Consider the following 20,279-nt stretch of genomic DNA (forward strand, 5'->3'; position numbering starts at 1 on the left):
GGAGAAGGGGACTGTCATAGCCAATAAGTGTTAGTGACAGAGGTTGCACAAGCACAAACCAAGGGAGGATCACCCCTAAGAGACATTTGTCTCTTTTGCTGTCTTTTTTTCCCTGCTCCCTCATTCCAGAGGAGAAAGGGACCTAAGAAGGTTGGAGGAAAGCCGGAGCTAAGAGATTGAAGTTTTAAGCATGACTGGCTTTTCCTTATAACTAAAAGTGATCAGAAATATATGGCCTCTGCCCAAGAGGTGGTTAAGGGGTGGGAAACAGATTTGAGCATGGTGGAAGTGGGTAATCGGAGAGCACAAAACTTTGCATGTTTGTACACCGCTTGATTCAGGCTGTTCAATAAACTGGGTAGAGAAGGATTAAAACAAATGGAAAAAGACCCACTTTCACACTAGGCCTAAAATTATCTTTGATGCCTCCTATATTTTGAGAAACCATGCTCTAGGGGAAGATAAGAGCTCGCAGTCACACCGTCCCACCCTTGGACTGCCTACTGGGGCACTGAGAAATGGGGTAGATTGATATGACATCTAAGCTTCTTCTCTTAAGAAACCTTGGTCTGTCTTTTCTAAACTGTGGACATCTAAGGCAAAATGTGATAATACTCCATTCCTGACCAAAACGACTATTTTTCTCTCCATTTCTCCCTCCTCTTTCCATTTTCCTCAACTGCTTTATTTTCTTTCCTCTTTCTTGATTTCCTGGCTCTGGCCTTTCTTTGGTTAGCAAAGGAAATTCCTGCCCAGCATTTTTTTTTAATTCAATTTTATTGAAATATATTCACATACCATACAATCATCCATGGTGTACAATCAACTGTTCACAGTACCATCATATAGTCATGCATTCATCACCCCAATCTGTTTTTGAACATTGTCCTTATACCAGAAAGAATCAGAGTAAGAATTAAAAAAAGTAAAAAAGAACACCCAAATCACCACCACCACCCCCATCCCACCCTATTTTTCATTAGTCTTTGTCCCCATTTATCTACTCATCCATCCATACACTGGATAAAGGGAGTGTGATCCACAAGGTTTTCACAATCACACTGTCACCCTTTGTAAGCTACATAGTTATACAGTCATCTTCAAGAATCAAGGCTATTGGGTTGGAGTTTGATAGTTTCAGGTATTTACTTCTAGCTATTCAATGCATTAAAACCTAAAAAGGGTTATCTGTATAGTGAGTAAAAATGTTCACCAGAGTGACCTCTCAACTCCATTTGAAATCTCTCAGCCACTGAAATTTTATTTTGTTTCATTTTGCATCCCTCTTTTGGTCAAGAAAATGTTCTCAATCCCATGATGTCAGGTCCAGATTCATCCCTGGGAGTCATATCCTGTGTCGCCATCGAGATTTACACCCCTAGGAGTCAGATCCCAGGTAGGGGAGAGCCTGCCCAGCATTTTTGCTACCCCAGGCAGCACGGGAGGCAATCAGTGGAAGTTCAAATAAACTCCTTGCCTCAAAGGCTAGGGACTGAGTTCAGGTCCTGCCTCTTGTTATTTATTGAGCCTTGGCCAAGTCCCTGGTTCTCTTGAATCATGTTTATTTTTCTGTTAAAATGGATTAATCACAGTATTTGCTTTACAGGGTCACTGAGAAGTTCAAATGAGGTAATGTGAAAATTCACCTCATGAAATTCTACAAAAATGTAAGTTTGCCTTATTGTGGTGGTGAGTTTTGGTGGAGCACCTTTTAAAAAGTAATTTGTCTACTTAAGGTATGTATGTATGTTTCAACATCTCTCAGAGACGTAAAGTTGAATGAAAAGAGTAAGTTACAGAAATTCATGCAATGTAATACCATTATACGTGAATTTTAAAATGCATGAAACAGTACTGTGTTGTTAGCAGATGCAAACATATGAAGGGAAAGTACTTGAAATGGACAGGAAGACACACTGAACTCACACGTGCTAATGGTTGCTTCTGGGGAGAAAAGGGGCAATGGGAGCTGAGGAGGGTACAGAGGAGACTTCTGCGGTAGCTATAATATTATATTTCTTATAAAAAGAAATATTCAAAGAAAGTAAGACAAATCATAGCAACTGTTCAGTCTGGGAAATGTCACATGCTTGATGGCTATATTGTGCTCTATGTTTTTCTCTATTAAAAAATGTTTTTTCTTAAAAAATGTTTCAGGTCAATGATGAAAATCTTAACAAATCAAAGGATAAAGGCAACAATGAAAACAAAAATCTAACTAAAATAACAGAATTAACCAGTCAACGTCTATTGGCATATGTAACTCCCATCTGTGTTATTCATCTATTCCTGTGAATGTAGTTTAAACACAGCTGGATAATTTTATTTTGTGATACTTAAATCTCCTGTCATTATCTGGGTTGGTTGCCTTTGCCTGGGTGTCAAACTAGCAGGTCCTGTTATCAAAATGAACTTATTCCTTTTATTATACTCAAGCTTCTGGTTTATAGAATTGCCCTCTACAAAAGATCTATTGTGTGGAATGTAAATATTTAATTTAATCCACATCCACTTAGGTGTACCTGGTACTTATTTCTCATTTATATTTCACTGTGTTACATAATGCTAAATTCATCTGCCAACTCCTTCCATTCAGTTTAGAAAAAAAAAAGCAAAAATTTTTTTTGGTATTGTGTAGGTACCAAATGTTCTGGTGATCCATTTAATTTTCCTTTTTCATCTAGTTGGTTTAGAATTGTATATGGCTCCTCCTTTCACCTCTGTAATAGATAAGGGTATTTTTTTTCTCTCCACGCTTTCAATTTCCAAACACCCTCTTCTTTTAGTTTGAGTTCCAGTTCAGGAAATGGCTAAGGTTGTCATCTTCCAATACTTAACCAGTCAAGATATCTGGGTTTGGTGTCCAATAGCTGGAAAAGGTATCTGAAAGTCTAGAACTGCACAGTCCAAGACAGCAGCCACTAGCTAATGTGGATCATTATGTTTAAATTTGTTAGAATTAAATATGATAAAAAAAAATGCATGTCCTCAGTCACACTCAGCACATATCAAGGACATAGAAACATGTGGTTGATGGTGACTGTGTTGTACAGCTCAGATAAGGGACATGTCCAATATCCCCAAAAGCACAAGTACCTGGTCTAGAATTATATGACAGCAGCTTTGATCACTTGCTGGACTTTCCAAATTTACCGTTTTCCCCTTCCCACCTTTGAAAAACATCTGCAAGTCCAACTCTGGATGAGGAAACTGTGGGTTATACACCAATTGTGCAGAAGAGCTGATTAGAGTCCTCTTCCCTAGAGACAGATTCTTCTGATAAGCATTCAGACTTCCTGGCTTGCACCTTTGGTCTATTGCAAGATCTTCAGATAAAGATCTCTCCAACAGACAGAAGTCGACCCACCCACCTGAGGCTTGGAGTTTAAGGCTTGGAGGCAAATGTAATAGATAATCAAGTATCATGCTTAGACAAACTTGTAATTTCTCCATCCATCTGCTAACCTTGTGGAAAGCAGACTAATACAAACCAATAGATACAGAGTATAGAGAGCAGGAAATTGGCCACTTGGTACTAAGTGACTCCGTAAGGTCAATTGAGAATGGTCAGGACTCAGAATGACTCTTCCTTTTGTAGAGGATAAGCTTTCTGACAGATAGGGCAATATCTTCTCATCTTTGAATCTAGGAAAAACAATTAGCAAATGAAATTTCTGGCAAATAGATCTGTCCAAAACTCATGAGAAGATTTCTCTCCATTTGGCAGGCGTTTTTAAAGTAGCTGTGATCTCAGCAAGTGTACTATTATTTTAATTTTTCATTGGTTTTATCCTCCTTCTGGATTTTTTCCTTTGACTTTTATAGAGGTGAGCTCTATGGCTATTCTGGAGTGACTTGATTGACCATTTATACTGTAAATCCCCATATTTTATTAGAACACCTATAGAGTGTTTATTACTTCAATTAATAAAACTATTTCCTTTGCAGTAATTGCCTTAGGGTAGGAATACAACCTTAAAAACACTTCAGTAAGTTATGTAAAAGTATAAAAGCCTTCAGCAGATGATAAATGTGTGCTTTAGTCACGCAGCCGTTTTAAATAATTTTAAAAGCAGCTTTCGCAAATTACTCTTTCCTACAGAGAGGCCAGCCAAAGAAAGATAATGTGGGACCAGACTCCCAAAGAAGCCAAAGTAAAGGTTCATTTGGCTAAGACTGGACAGAAACTTATGTAAACAGGGTCCACCATGATGAGGCCGCTGGCATTTTCGGTTCCCCTTTCTGCGGCTGGAATTCGGGAACTGTGAATGGACGTGCCCTAGCAGATCTCCAGTTGCTTCTGCACTGCTGAGGGAGAACAGCAGTTGCCAGAGTAACCAAATCTCAACTCACTTAGGTCCCTAAGAGCCCATGGTCAACATAAAGATTCTCCTTACAAGCAAATTGGCATCTTGTCCTGGCTGGCCAAGACAAGTTCAATTTCAGAGTTTCAGAGATAGGGAAATAAATCCTAAGAGTTTTAATTTAATTTTGTGAGTCTTCGTCCTCCGAGTGCTAGGCAAACGTTAGCTCCGCCAACAACTTCTGAACCCACTGGAGGCTAATCATCACTCCCAGTGCCTCTTTGCACTAGAAATAATGAGCTTGGAAAGAGGATCTGAAAAGCGTCTTTGATTTTAATCAGCCACACAGGGTCACTAGTTACAGATAATCTTATTTTTTGTTGAGCATATGATTTTAGGGCCGTGCTCAGAGCACTTGTATAAGAATTACCACATGCTCATGAAAAGCATATTCCTGGCTCCACTTAAGACCCAGGGAATCAGAATTTTTGGATTGCGGTGTCAGGAATCTGCAGTCTAATAAACCCTCTTCCCTGATTCTTATGCACATTAAAATTTACAATTGAGCGGATGGAAGATAAAAAGGTTTTACATGCCTTTTATGATGAAGAAACAAGGTGAGCCAGAAATCTAAATTTTAACTAAATCTCATGATGCAAGCAAAGAAAAAATGATTAAGAAATAACTTGGGACAAAAAGCAGTGAGGTAGTAAAATTTTAAAGCTGTAAGTACTTTTAAGAAGTCCAATGAGTACCCAAGCTCTTGGTGATTATATTCTCTCCTTCATTTTTCAAGCTAGTTCCAATTTCAAATATCCTGTTCTATTGTTCAAGACTGTCAGTAAGTTGTTCATCTTCTCTTTAATTCCATTTTCTTATCTGTGAAATGACAATAGAAATGTCGCTTAATGTTTTCATAAAGATGGATATAATGAGATTATATTTGTGAAAGCAGTTGGCAAACTACAAAGTGCTTTACAAACATTATTAAGTCCAAGGAGTAGTGAACTGTATTATTCTTTCATTGATTAATTCTTTGTCATGTTGGAAAAATCAGTTACTAACTTAATCTTCTCTTCTGTGAATTCAGGCCTCCTCTTCGTATCATTAATGAACTATATTGTGCCACAATAAATTCATTCATTGTTTGTCTTTGCAATTGAGTTAACCATGTGGTAGTTTACACTGCTTATAGAGATATTGAGATAAGATGTGCTCCGTAGGGTCCTCGTGCGTGTAGACACAATTTAAATCAAGCATCTCTCTCACTGTTGTCTTACTACATGCTTCTTTTCTGTTGTTCATTGAAAAGTATCTATTTAGCTTTTAAATAGGTAATACATTTGTAAGAATCAAAAATCAAAAAGCACAATAATTATAAAATAAAAAGTCTTTACTACTCCATCTCCATCCATCCTATCCCCACTTACCTTTTTTAATGCAATTTTATTGAGATATAATCACATAACATACAATCATTCAACGTGTACAATCAGTTGTTCACAGTATCGTCATACAGTTGTGCTTTCCCCACTTACCTTTTATATGTAACTGTTGTTATTGATTTCTTGCCTATATTTCCAGAGATTTTTTTTATGTATACGCAAGCAGATAAATATATTCACTTTTTTAACATGAAGCTAGCAAGCAATATATGCTATTCTGCCTCTTGCTTTCTTCGCTCAACAATGTATCTCAGAGATATTTCCATAAAAGAGTTTCCCCAATCTCTTTTACAGCTGCAGTGAATCATGTTGTAAGGCACATAATTCATTTAACCAGTTTCATACTGATGAATGTTTAGGTAGATTCCAATATTTTACTGGTATAAATAATGTTGTAATGAATAAACTTGAATGTCCATTTGTGCAAGTATAGCTGTAGGATAAATTCCATATGGCTTATTTTCTAGCCTCAGAATGTTGTGATTGATTTTGTAGGACTCTTCCCAAGTTTTACACATCTTTTTCCAATTAAGGAAACCAAAATTGTACACAATATTCTAAGAATAATTTGCCCAAAGCTGAATACAGCAGGATTGCTTTTCTCTCTTTTGTTCTTGCAAATCAGATCTGCCAAAGTTGTAAACTAGTTTTTAAAAATGACCTAACAACGAAACACTATGTAGCAGTAAGAAGGAACGATGTCATGAAACATATGACAACATGGATGAACCTTGAAGACATAATGCTGAGCGAAATAAGCCAGGCACAAAAAGAGAAATATCATATGCTACCACTAATGTGAACACTGAAAAATATAAAATAAATGGTTTATAATGTTAAAAAAAAAAAAAGACCTAACAACTGTTCTAAAAAATAAAATTTATTTTAAAAATATTGACCTAATATTGCCGAAGAATATCAAATACTGAGAACCATGATTTCCAGTTATATTGTTACTTTAAAAAATTGTTAGACTTTTTCTCTTTTATACATGGTCTGTGTTTCGGATCCCATCTTGAAGGAAGGTTGATTAAGGGCCAGACTGCTCAATACATAACAATGTAAGAAATTACAAACAAGGGGTAGAATGGGAAAGCATCATTTTAACTCTCAAGTATGTGTGATGGCTGAATGTCCTGATTTAAAATATTTCATCTCATTATCCAATCATATGTCTCAATTTTAGCTTTAAAAAATATAATCACTATACAAATACAGGGCATCTTTGACCCAGGAATTTGATAGCTATAGCCTGTTAGCATTTAAGGTGTCAGCAATTGGTTGACAATTTCCAGTTTTCCTTAATGTTGATTAGTGCTTGATGGTTCAAAGTGACTTAGAGGCAGGGGGAAATAACTCCTAACTAGAAGGAGATGTTGAAGTGTCTGTTGAGCATACACAAGTTGAATGACGGTAGATTTGTGTCTGGTAAGCAGTGGAACTCAAATAATGGAATTCCACAAATAACCACCAAAGCTTACTCTAAGTGATTGTCTCATCATGATTTTTCTCTATGTCTTAGTTGTTCCTTTCTATCCTTTCCTCACTCCTCTATCTTTTGCCAGAATTGCTCAAGCAGGGATAAAATGTACTGTTTCTTAGCTGCTGTTTCATTTCCTCAAGGTAATTGTTAAAAAGAGGGTCTCCAATTGGAGGAGCTGAGACAGAGGTCTTGGATGACATAGAAAGTAGATGGATGGTTGGGAGCTGACTTGGACTTCAATCAGACACCTCTGAACTTGAAGTCCAAGCACAGCTGAGTGGTAGAAAACAAAAGAACTCAGGACTGAACATCACAAATATTTTCATAAAGAACTAAGCCAATTGGCATACATCTGGGAAGCAGGTGGAAGGCCATTCTTGATCTATTCTTGAAGGCTGGACACCCTCAAACTGTCTTTATCCTTTGTCACTGTAAATTCAACCTCATAGATCTTGAAAGCACCAAACTTTATCTTTCTAGGGCAGCAGCCAAGAGCAAAAGATTAAAAGCCACCACTCAGGAATAACTTCTCCTTACAAGGATGGGTTATTGCCCCATACATCAGTCTTTATGACTTCAAACTGTTAACATCTTTTTTTATTTGTAATATTCAAGAAACATTTATCCTCACCAAGTATGTCAGCTTTTGATACATTTGCCTTATAGTTTCTCTTTACTTCTCTCTGTGCACTTCAGTGTAAATAGTTTCTATCAGATTTGGAAGGTTGCATACATAGTCAAATCTCAATGATTCAAGTAACAGTTACACATTTTTTAATTACTTGTACCAAATATTTAATTCTGTCTGCTTCCCACAGCCCCCTAAATTCTTTTTTAGTATGCATTTATCTCAAAGGGGGTGGGGGTAGGACATTTTCTACATAACTACAATGCCGTTGTCACATCTAACAAAAATCCTCAACATGAGTTTTAATTCCATATTTTATCAGGGCTATGGAGTTTAGTATGCAAATACAGCAAAGTAGAGGTGACAATCATGGTTTTCTGAAAAAATCTGGAGCAAATCTGGTGATTCTAAGATGAGTAATATCTGAAGGCATGATGGAGGGGTCAGTCGCCATATGGTGATGATGCCTTTTCTGATCTGTAAATCCTCCCTGAAAGGGGGGAAACACAATTTATTATAGTAGACCTGGAAACTCAAGTCTTCAGCAGCTTTCATCATATAAAATGATACAAGGGATTTAAAAGTGAATGTCAGAATATCTTTCTGGACTGCTGGACCCAGAACTCTTTTTAGCTCCAAATGGTACAGACATCATCAAAAGTCCTTGCAGGACAGACAGCCAAGGAGCTTCCCTGAGTTCCGCTGATGGTGCTTTTAAGGAGGTATGCCAGAAAATGTCATCACAAACTAGTCTTTGTCTGGTATGTCCCAAGTCTTGTCCTGATTGATAGATTCTAATGTTTTAATCTTCTCCTTTTCCTGGGCCATTGCTTCCTATTTCTATGTATGTTTTGTTAAAACCTGAACATTTTGATATTTTAATGTATTATTGCTGGAATTTACATGCTGAGGCATTGATTCTTTAAGATTTTATCCAGCTAGTTTTATGACAGAGGTTTCCTTGAATGCTAGGAGCTAACAAAACAAAAAGAGAGAGAAGGAAAAAAAAAGAAAACACCTTTCCAAGTCTTTGCAGGTTGAACTGAGTGACTGCTCTCTTTCAGAGTTTCTCCATACAAAGAGTTTATAGAATAGCTTGAGGCCAAAATATAGGGGCCCCTCTGATCCTTTATGTAAAAGAGTCTTGCCTTGGGCATGTGTGCATGGCCCTAGGAATTCCTCTATTTAAACAGATACAAATGTCCCCTTTTTCTTGGAAAACACTTTCCTCGTGGTCCCAGGCACTGCATTGTATACCCTACAGCCAGCAATTCCTTGTTCCAAGCAGCCACAACTAGACTGCTCTCCCATAGGAGAGCTCTGTGAGTGGCCTTGTACACACAGGGCAATAATCGTACTATTAACTGTAGTCTATCATTTATAATAAGGTTCACCATTTGTTTTACAGCCCCATGTTTGTTTGTTTGTTTAATTTGTATTCTAGTAACATGTATACAACCTAAACATTCCATTTTTAACCATATTCAAATATATAATTCAATGGTTTTAATTACATTCATAATGTTGTGCTACCATCATCACTATCTGTTACCAAAACTTTCTGTCATCCAAAACAGAAACTCTGTACCAATTAAGCATTAACTCTCCATTCCCTACCCCCACAGCCTGTAGTAATCTGTTGTTCCAGTTTGCTAATGCTGCTGGAATGCAAAACACCAGAAATGGATTGGCTTTTTTAAAGGGGGTTTATTTGGTTACAAAGTTACAGTCTTAAGGCCATAAAGTGTCCAAAGTAAGCATCAACAATAGGGTACCTTCACTGGAGAAAGGCCATTGATCTCTGGAAAATGTCTGTTAGCTGGGAAGACACATGGCTGGCATCTGCTTGCTCCCAGGTTGTGTTTCAAAATGGCATTTTTCAAAATGTCTCTCTTGACTTTAGCTTTTTCAAATGTCAATGTGAGCTTTCAACAGCCATCTTCAAAGCATCCGTCTCAGCTGCAGCTCCTAACTCCTTCTGTCTGTGAGCTTTCATAAAACTCTAGTGAACTAATCAAGGCCAATGCTGAATGGGTTAGGTAACACCTCCATGGAAATTATCCAATCAAAGGTCTTGCCCACAGTTGATTGAGTAACATCTCCATGGAAACATCCAATCAAAAGGTCAGACCTTAATAAAAAAGATTAATCAATCTGCCCCCACAAGATTGCATCAAAGAACATGCTTTTTCCGGAGGACATAGTATATATAAACCGGCACATCTGTCTTGTAGTTTCTGACTTTATGAATTTGCTTATTTTAATTACTTCATATCAGTGAGACCACACAATATTTTTCTTTCTGTGTCTGGCTTATTTTATTCAATATTACGTCTTCAATGGTCATCCAAGTTTCAACTTTATACATTTATACATTGTATGTTCCCAAACCAGAGATTTATCATTACTTTTTATGTATTTGCATTTTAGAAACTGTAAGAACTAAAAAGTGAAGTTACATAAAAAAAAATACATTTCAATAGTACTGGCATTGATAATTACCCATATGGCTACCTTTTACAATAGACCTTTATCTTCTTTATTGCCTCACTGATCCACTGTCTGGTGTCCTTTCCATTCAGTCTGCAGAATTCCCTTTAGCATTGCTTTAGAGCAGGTCTAGTGAAAGTGAACTCCTTCAGCTTTTGTTTATCTGGGAATGTCTTAATCTCTCCCTCATTTTTGAAAGATAGTCTCACTGGATATAAAATCCTCAGTTGGAGATTTTTTTCTTTCTGCACTTTAAATATTTCCTCCTACTGTCTTCTTGCTGCCATGGTTTCTGATGAGAAGTCAGTACTTAATCTTATGGGGAATCCCTTGTACATAACATGTTGCTTTTCTCTTGCAGCTTTCAGAGGTCTCTCCTTGTCCTTGGCATTTGACAGTTTGACTACTATGCATCTGGGCTTGGTTCTCTTTGAGTTTATCCTGTTTGAGGTTCATTAGGCTTCTTGAATGTCTCCATTCATGTCTTTCATTAAATTTGGGAAGTTTTCTGCCATAATTTCTTTGAATTCCCTTCTGCTCTTTCTTTCTTCTCCTTCTGGACTCCTATAATGTGTATATTGGAATGCTTGATGGTATCCCACAGTCTCTTGGGCTCTGTTCATGTTTTTTTCATTCTTTTCTCTTTCTGCTCCTCAGTGGGAATCATTTCAATGATCTTATCTTTGAGTTCACTGATTCTTTCTTCTGTCAGCTCCAATCTGCTATTGAAACCCTCTAGGGAATTTTTCACTTTCAATTATTGTGGTCTTCAACTCCAGTATTTCTGTTTGGTTCCTTTTTAAAACTTCTGTCTCTTTACTGAGATTATCATACTGTTCATTCATTGTTTTCATGATATTTTTTACTTCTTTGAGCATATTGAAGACCCTTCTTTTAAAAGTCTTTGAACATAATGTCTAAAGTCTGATCTTTATTGATGGTTCTTGGATTTTTATCTTATTCCTTTTGATGAGCCATCTCTTCCTGTTTCTTTGTCTTGTCATCTTTGGTTGAACACTCTACATTTTAATATTTTTAAGTGTTGAGTCTGGAATTTATTTCCTGAGCTGTCTGTTCCCTAAGTTTGTAACCAGCTAATGATATGACACAGATTTCCTTGAGTGCCAGGAGCTAAAAAAACAAGCAAGCAAACAAACAAATGAACAAATAAAAAAACACAACACCTTTCACAATCTCTTTCTTTACTGAGCCTATGTCTTGTTCTGGTCTGTGCTCACTCATGACCTTAGGAGTTTCCCCATTTGTAGGAATTCAAATGTCCCCATCACCCCCTATGAGACAGACTTCCCCCTATCCCAGGTGCTCTTATTGCATATTAAAGCAGGTAATTCTTTGCCCCAGACTACTTTGATTTGTTTCTTACACTGCTTTAGCTGTCTGTAAGCTGCTTCTGCTTGGAGGGAAAGTTCTGGGAAGGCAAGGCAGAGATGAGTTTCCTGGTTCAGCCTTCCAGGTTGCTACTGGATAAACTGGCACTGATGTACATGCATCCCAGTATGCAAATAGTCACATAGGGGTGAATCTGCACCTTCCAGAACAGGGCCAGAGACTCACAAGGGGAACACAACCTGGCTCCATGCCATGCCAGGGAGGAAGTGGAGGAGGAGCCAGCAAGGGTACCATGAGCTTCTACATTTTTAAAGCTGCTTTTTCTGGATTTGACACTTGTCCAGTCATTGCAACCCTTTAACTGTTTTCTGAAGGTTTGAGGAAGACAGCTCTACCAGTTTTTCCTAGTTGTTCAAAGACTCTGAGAGAGAATGGCACCATGGAGCATCTTATGCCACCATCCTGGTCTACCAGAAGTCCCTACCACTTTTAAGTGCTTTTTCCTTGATTTGGTGTTCACATTGCTACTGCAGTCCTTTAACTGTTTTCTTGACCCTTGAGAAGGATGTTTATTTCAGTTCTTCCTATTGCTCAAAGCTTCTGCTGGGGGGGGATGGAGCCCTGAATTTTCTCATTCCACTATCTTGATTCAGGTAGGTGAGATAGTCTTTTAAGTGCTCTGACAAGATCAGATTTATGAGCTGTAAAACAGAGGATGCCATATGGTCCAGCAGTTCCACTCCTAGAAATGAAACATATATCCACACTAAAAATTGTCCACAAATGTTCACAGCAGCATTACTCATAATAGCCCCAAAGTGGAAGCATCTCAAATTCCATCAATGGATGAATGGTGAAATAAAATGTGGTATACCCATGCAAGGTAATATTATTTGGCAATAGAAAGGAATGGAATTCTGATACATGCTACACCACAGATGAACCTTGAAAACTAGTGCTAAGTGAAAGAAGCCAAAAGGACAAATACTGTATGATTCTCTTCATAAAAACATCTGGAATAGACAAATCTATACAGACAAAAAGTAGATAGGTAGTTGCCTAAGGCTAGAAGTGGGGGACAAGTTGGAGGGAATAATAGTGAGTATCCTGTCTACTTAACAATATTTTGTTAATAAGAGAAAGTAAATAAGGGAGAAGCAAACCATTCCCCATTCCATTATAAAAGTAATATATATACATTATAGAAAATTTGGAAAATACAGATATATATCAAGAAGAATAAAACAGTCATTTACAATCCCACGGTCCAAAAAGTTAATATCTTTTTTATTTCCTTCCAGTCTACTTTAAACACACCATTGAGATTATTCTATAAATAAAAAGTTGCATTGTTTAAAAAAATTTCTCGTATCTCATAAGCCTATTTCCATCATTTGTTCTCATTTTTGATTATTTCCCTTGGATGGATTCCTAGAAATGAAATAAGTGAGTCTCGTGGGGTTCTTTTTTTTTTTTTTTTAATTGCAGAATATAACATATAACATATTTACATAGAAGTGATAACTTTCCAAGTGCAATTTAACAAGTAGTTAGAGAGCAAATTTCAAAGAATGTTATAGGTTACAGTTCCACAGTTTCGGTTATTTCCTTATTGTGAAATATAACATATATGTAAAAAGCTGGTAACTTACAAAGTATGATTTAACAAGTAGTTATACAGGAAATTTCCAAGAATGTTATGGGTTACAGTACCATAGTTTCAGTTATTTCCTTATTGTGAAATATAACATATATACAAAAAAGTGGTAACTTTCAAATTACAATTTAACAAGTAGCTATAAGCAAATTTCAAAGTATGCTATGGGTTGCAGTTCCACCATTTCAGTTCTCTCCCTCTAGATATTCTAATACCATAGCAACTAAGAAAAAGAAAATTATATAGAGATTCAGTATTCATAATCCTTTGTTAAATTCCATCTTGTCTATTGCTACACCTTCCTTTAGTTCAATCACATTCCTGATCTTCAGGGATGTCTAGGCAGTGACCACCCTAATTTGCTCATGTTGAAAAGGGGTGTCGACATTATGGGAAAAGGGGACACAACCAGTTGATGTTCTTGAAGAGGCTGTTGTCCCTGGGTTTTGGGACTTGGCTGGCATGAGAGCTCTCTGGGGGATTTACGTTTCTGGAGAATAAACTTGGTGGGTGAAAATTTTATAGAGTCTCAGGTAGGGATCCAGGTATTCTTTAGGGTTTTGGGGACTACTGTTGACTTGGGCTTATCATACTGTGGTCATTTGGCATATCTAGGTGAAGCTTGCATAGGAGTGACTATTTGAACTCTCTTAGCCACTGAAACCTTATTTTGTTGCCTTTATTTTCCCCCTTGTGGTTGAATAGGCATCCTCAATCCCTCGATGTCAGGGTCAGGCTCATTTCCAGAATCCGTGTCCCACATCACCAGGGAGACTCATTCATCTGGGGGTTCCTGTCTCTTGGAGTTCTTTTGAACATCAAACGAGATAATGGATACAACAGAAATCTGAAAATTGAAAAGCATTGTACAAATAAGAGCTGCTACTGTAATATCATTATCTCTTCCCTAAACTTGCTCCTACTCCTGAATTCTCCATTTTGCTGAACAGTGCCAGCATGCCCACCACAGCTGTCAACAATCACCATTGCCTACTATTGTGTGTTGAGTGCTTATTATGTGCCATGTACTGGGATAAACATGCAAGCACTTTATGCATTGTTCCATTTAGTCTTCATAAAGGACCCACTAGGAAGTTGATATTACCCTATTTTACAAAAGGCATACTGTGGTTTGGTGAAATTAAGTCATCTAAGGTCACACAGGTGGAAAATGGCAGCACAGGGGGTTGAACCCTGACGTTTATCTGAATTAAAGTCCCTTCCTTAACTACTCTGTTATCCAGATGCCCCTGCCCTGCCCCTCCCTGGTGTACACTCCCTCTGTATCCATCCAGTCTTGGAGCATGGCAGTTTCCAACACCTGTACCCTCAGCACTGGATCAGGCTCTGATTGCGTCTCCCCTGGATTACTGCAATAATCTCCTGGTATGGTACATTCCTATAATCTGTTCTCCTGCTGAAAGACTGATCTTTTTAAAATGCAAACATGACCATCATTTAGCGGTTTCCCACAGCTGTCAAGAAAAAGTTCAGAATCTTGATCTGAGCATGCTCACCCTTCACATTTTCTCTTCCCCTTCGTGGTTCCCATACAGTGTCACGCTGCTTCATGCTTCCGTGTCAATACTCATGCCACTGCCTCTGCTTGGCTTGCACCTGCTGGCCATATTTGCCTTCTTTGTCCAGGTGAATCCTATTTTTTCAAATTCAGTTTAAGCATCTTCTTCAGAAAGTCTTCCCCGTTATCGTAACACTTTTTTAAAAACATTGAATTAAGAGCTTTTATTCACTAAGCAAATTGAGGACAAGAAACATATCTTATTTAATTTTGTGATCCTAGTAAAGTACATGACACACAGTAGGTGCTAAATAAATAACTGTTGAATGAATTATTATGTGATATTGCTACAGATGGTCTCACCAGGAGATGTTGGGTTACACTAACAAAATCTATCCTGTTCAGAAAGTGAAAACTCTGCTCCATAGAGCATGTGAAATATTGTGTTCAGTTTTGTATTTCATATTTTTAGAGGCTGATTGATAAATAGGAATGTATACAGAGGTTCATAAAGGATGGTAAGAAGGTCTGGAAACAATGTCATGTTGTTAATTTCATTGTTCAATCATTTGATTGAAGAAATTGAGTCTGTTTACGTTGAGAGTTGGGAGAGAGAATGGACATGACAATCATCTTCTAATATGTGAAGAGGATTAGCTCAATATAAAGATGAGGTTCTTCATCCTTCTATCACAGATATTGTGGAAAGACTTATGCCCAGGATACAAAAAATGACCCAAACACCTTCAAATTCTGTGCTTTGGGGCATCTCAAGCTGAGTAGTTTCATATCAGCTTTTTGAAAAGCAGATAACAAAGGCATACCTATTAGAATGGCTAAAATCCAAAACACAGACAACACCAAATATTAGTAAGGATGTGGAGCAACAGAAACTCTTGTTTGGTGCTGGTGGGAATGCAAAATGGTACAGCCACTTGGAAGACAATTTGGCAGTTTCTTACAAAGCTAAACTTAGGCTAACCATGTGATCTAGCAATTGTGCTCCTAGGTATTTATCCAAAGGAGTCAAAAACTTATGTCCAAACAAAAATCTGGACATGAATGCTTATAGCAGCTTTACTGTAATTGCCCCAAATTAGAAACAACCAAGATGCCCTTCCACCGATGAATGGAAAAACAAAGTGTGACATATCTATGCAATGTAATATTATTCCACAATAAAAAGAAATGAGCTATCATCCTGAAAAACATAGAGGAAACTTAAATATATATTGATGAGGTAAAAAAGCCAGTCTGTAAGGCTACATACTGTATGATTCCAACCCTATGATACTGTAGAATAGGCATAACTATAATGACAGTAAAAAGGTCAGGGGTTGCCATGGGTTCAGGGTGGGATGGGAGAGGAATGAATGAGTGGAGCACAGGGCATTTTTGGGGCAGTATGATACTATAATACGGAAATTACACATTTGTCTAAACCCATAGAAGTGTATAGTCAGACTGAATCCTTATGGAAACTATGGACTTTAGTTACTAATAATGCATCAATATTGATTCATCGATTATAAAAATTGTCCCACACTAATGAAAGATGTTAATAATAGAGGAAACTACATGTGTGTATATGGTGGGACATGGAAACTCTGTACTTTCCAGCAATTTTTCTCTAAACCTATAACTTTTTTTTTTTAAAGCAACTCACATGGAGAAATCACCAACAAAAGAAATTCTGGTGTAGGCAGGTGGACAGCACTGAGTTTTTAGCATCACTTTATATTTTCTGCTCCAAAGGCAGAAGAAATCATTCAAAGAAGCACCAAGCAGGTTTAAAAAATGTGGTATCATTCTAGACTGCTGAGAAAACAGCAATAGCATAGAGTCAAGGCAGACCAACTAATGTACAAAGAGTGGGATGGCTTCTTTCAAATAAACACCAGGTGCTAAAAATGAAGACAAACTTACAAACAAACAAACACATCTCTCGGTCTTTGCAGGCTGGCACTCCTTGAACACTTAGCCAAGCTGCTGCAGCTCTGCTTTAATCTTCACTTCCTGCTTTCCCTGAACCTTGAGGAAAGGCAGAGGTTAAAGCTTGGGGTCTTCTAGGTCTTTTCTGAGCTTATGTCCTGCCCTGGACTTGTGCATGGCTTTCTAAATTCCCCAGTATACAGAGGCACTTTAAAATGCCATCATTTCTCACAGAAATATTCTCCCCAGTTTTTCATTCTAGGCTTTCTGGTGGTGTATGTTATGTCTCAATTGTAATATTTTGCCCCAGGAAACCACAGGCTTTTCATTCACCTTCCAATGTTTTTGAAGCAATGCCTCCTGCTTTCTCACCCCGAAGGTGTTTTGACTTAAGGAAATAGAGAAGTGCCTCCTGTTAGTTCTTCAGGTAGAATTCCAGACAGGTTAGATCAGACAAACACAAGTGAAGGAAGCCAAATAGGCAGGGTTATATGCTATGACAAATTTTCCAAAAGCAATTTGCAACCAAAGACAGATTTTCTGCAGAGCTCATCAAGATTGAGTTTTGGAGGCTTCTTGACCAAAAGGGGGAAGCGAAACAAAACAAAATAAAGTTTCACTGGCTGAGAGATTTCAAACAGAGTTGAGAGGTCACTCTGGAGGGCATTCTTATGCACTATACAGATATCCCTTTTCAGCTTTTAGTGTATTGGAATAGCTAGAAGGAAATATCTGAAACTGTTGAACTGCAGCCCAGTAGCCTTGATTCTTGAAGATGATTGTGTAACTATGTATCTTTCATGATGTGACTGTGTGATTGTGAAAACCCTGTGGCTGGCACTCCCTGTATCTAGTGTATGGACAGATGAGTAGAAAAATGGGAGCAAAAATTAAATGAATAATGTGGGTGGGTGAGTGGGATGTTTTGGGTGTTCTTTTTTACTTGCATTTTTATTCTTATTTTTTTGGAGTAATAAAATGTTCAAAAATTGTGGTGATGAATGCATAACTATATGATGTTACTGTGAACAACTGTTTGTGCACTGCAGATAATTGTATGGTATGTGAATATATCTCAATAAAACTGAGTTAACAAAAATATTGAATTTCAGGACGACTCTTTTGCCACCAGTCTCTTCCAAGGCCCTGGCAGGAACTCAACAATTTTATATTGTCTGTCTTTAAGACGGCACTCAAAATTATGTAAGTTATGTTTGCATCAAGGCTATAAACCAGTTTACCAGCAAAATCAAACTTAGAATATGCACTGGTGTGTTTACAATTATTTTCAAGCACTGGTTTCCAGACACGCCTACATACCCAGATTATAATCAGTTAAATAATATTATCTTTGAAAACAAATCATACTTAAACACATACTCTAGGGCCAGATTCTTTCCCATGCCCAGACCCTGCTCTGGTATTATCAAATTTGGGTGCTTAAAATTGATTTCAAGTGAGATGAAATAGTTTCAGTGGCTGAGAGATTTCAAATGGAGTCGAGAGGTCACCCTGGTGGACATTCTTATGCACTATATAGATAACACTTCTTAGGTTTTAATGCATTGGAATAGCTAGAAGTAAATACCTGAAACTACCAAACTCCAACCCAGCAGTCTGGACTCCTGAAGACAATTATATAATAATGTAGATTACAAGGGGTGACAGTGTGATTGTGAAGACCTTGTGGATCACACCCCCTTTATCTAGTGTATGGATGAGTAGAAAAATGGGGATAAAAACTAAAGGACAAATGGGGTGGGATGGGGGGGATGATTTGGGTGTTCTTTTTTCACTTTTATTTTTTATTCTTGTTCTAGTTCTTTCTGATGTAAGGAAAATGTTCAGAGATAGATTGTGGTGATTAACGCAAAACTATGTTATCATACTTTGGACAGTTGATTGTATACCATGGATGATTGTATGGTGTGTGAATGTATCTCAATAAAGCTGAATTTAATAAAAAAAATTGATTTCAAGTACATCATATTTTCATCTTTTTGACTTGTTTGACAAAATCAGGTCCTTGTCTTAGTCTTGACCATTGGAGGTCGAAGAAAGTCTTTATAAATTAACATATTTAAATCTTAATTACATAGTCATGCAGTAAAGTTGTAAACCAGTTAAGGTTAAACCTGTTGTGCTTCAAGCAATTGCCTTGCTTCTCTCTGAGAAGTAATTTCACCTATTCTGCAGCAGTGGCAGAGAGAACAGGAAAGTGTTCTAAGCAGGAGAGAAAGGAGGGGCAGCCAGAGAGAAAGGAGGGGTAGGTAGCTAGATGACTTTATAACTCCTTATGTCGCATTTGTATACAGTAGCTTCTCTGTTGATTATTAGAAGTGTGGTTTAAAAGAATAACACAAAACCACATTAAAATGCCAGCAAAAAGAATGGAAAGTCATTTGTACATTTTTCATGTATCCACTGAGAGTTTTATTAGACTAATATTTCTCTGATATTTGTTGGGAAGCTTGATGTGATAAGAAGGTCATAAGTTTCTGAGTTAGACAAACCAGGTTCACTTTTCTTTTCTGCTTGTTATTGGTTTTGAGTTGTGAGCAAGTTACTCAACTGTCTGAGCCTCAGTTTTCTCCTCTGTAAAATGAGGATAATACTTATTTTACAAATGTCAACTCTCTCTCCTGCATTTTTAGTTTTCAGTTTCTCTCTTTCCTCTGGTACCTTCTTATCAGTGACAAACATCAATAACAAAACTTTCCATCCACATCCCACAAAAGCTACTCCCTTAATTCTCTCTTTCAACAGGGAAAATCTCAGAAGAACCAGCTATACATGTTAGTGCTGCTTCCTCCCAATCCACTTAAACCTTTACTTCTTGCAAGTAGGTTTTTTTTTATTTTATTAAATTCAGTTTTATTGAGATATATTCACATACTCTACAAGCATCCACAGTGTATAATCAACTGTTCACAGTACCATCATATAGTTGTGCATTCAATCAATTTTTGAACATTTTCCTTACTGCAATCAATTTTTTAACACTTTCCTTACTCCCCCCAAAATAAAAATAAGAATAAAAAGAACACCCAAAGCATTCCACTGTCCCATCCCACCCTATTTTCCATTTACTTTTTGTCTCCTTTCTTTCTACTCATCTGTCCATACACTAGATAAAGGGAGTGGAGCCACAAGGTTTTCACAATCACACTATCACACCGTGTAAGCAACACAGTCATGCAATCGTCTTCAAAAATCAAGGTTACTGGGTTGCAGATCAACAGATTCAGGTATTTCCTTCTAGCTACTCCAATACACTAAAAATTAAAAGGGATATCTATATAGCATATAAGAAGGCCCTCCAGAGTGACCTCTCGACTCCATTTGAAATCTCTCAGCCACTGAAGTTTTATTTTGTTTCATTTCGCTTCCACCTTTTGGTCAAGAATTTTCTCAATCCCAGGATGCCTGGTCGAGGCTCATCCCTGGGAGTCATATTCTGTGTTGCCAGGG

This window comes from Choloepus didactylus, chromosome 6 (genome assembly GCF_015220235.1).
Source record: "Choloepus didactylus isolate mChoDid1 chromosome 6, mChoDid1.pri, whole genome shotgun sequence".
NCBI lineage: Eukaryota > Metazoa > Chordata > Mammalia > Pilosa > Megalonychidae > Choloepus > Choloepus didactylus.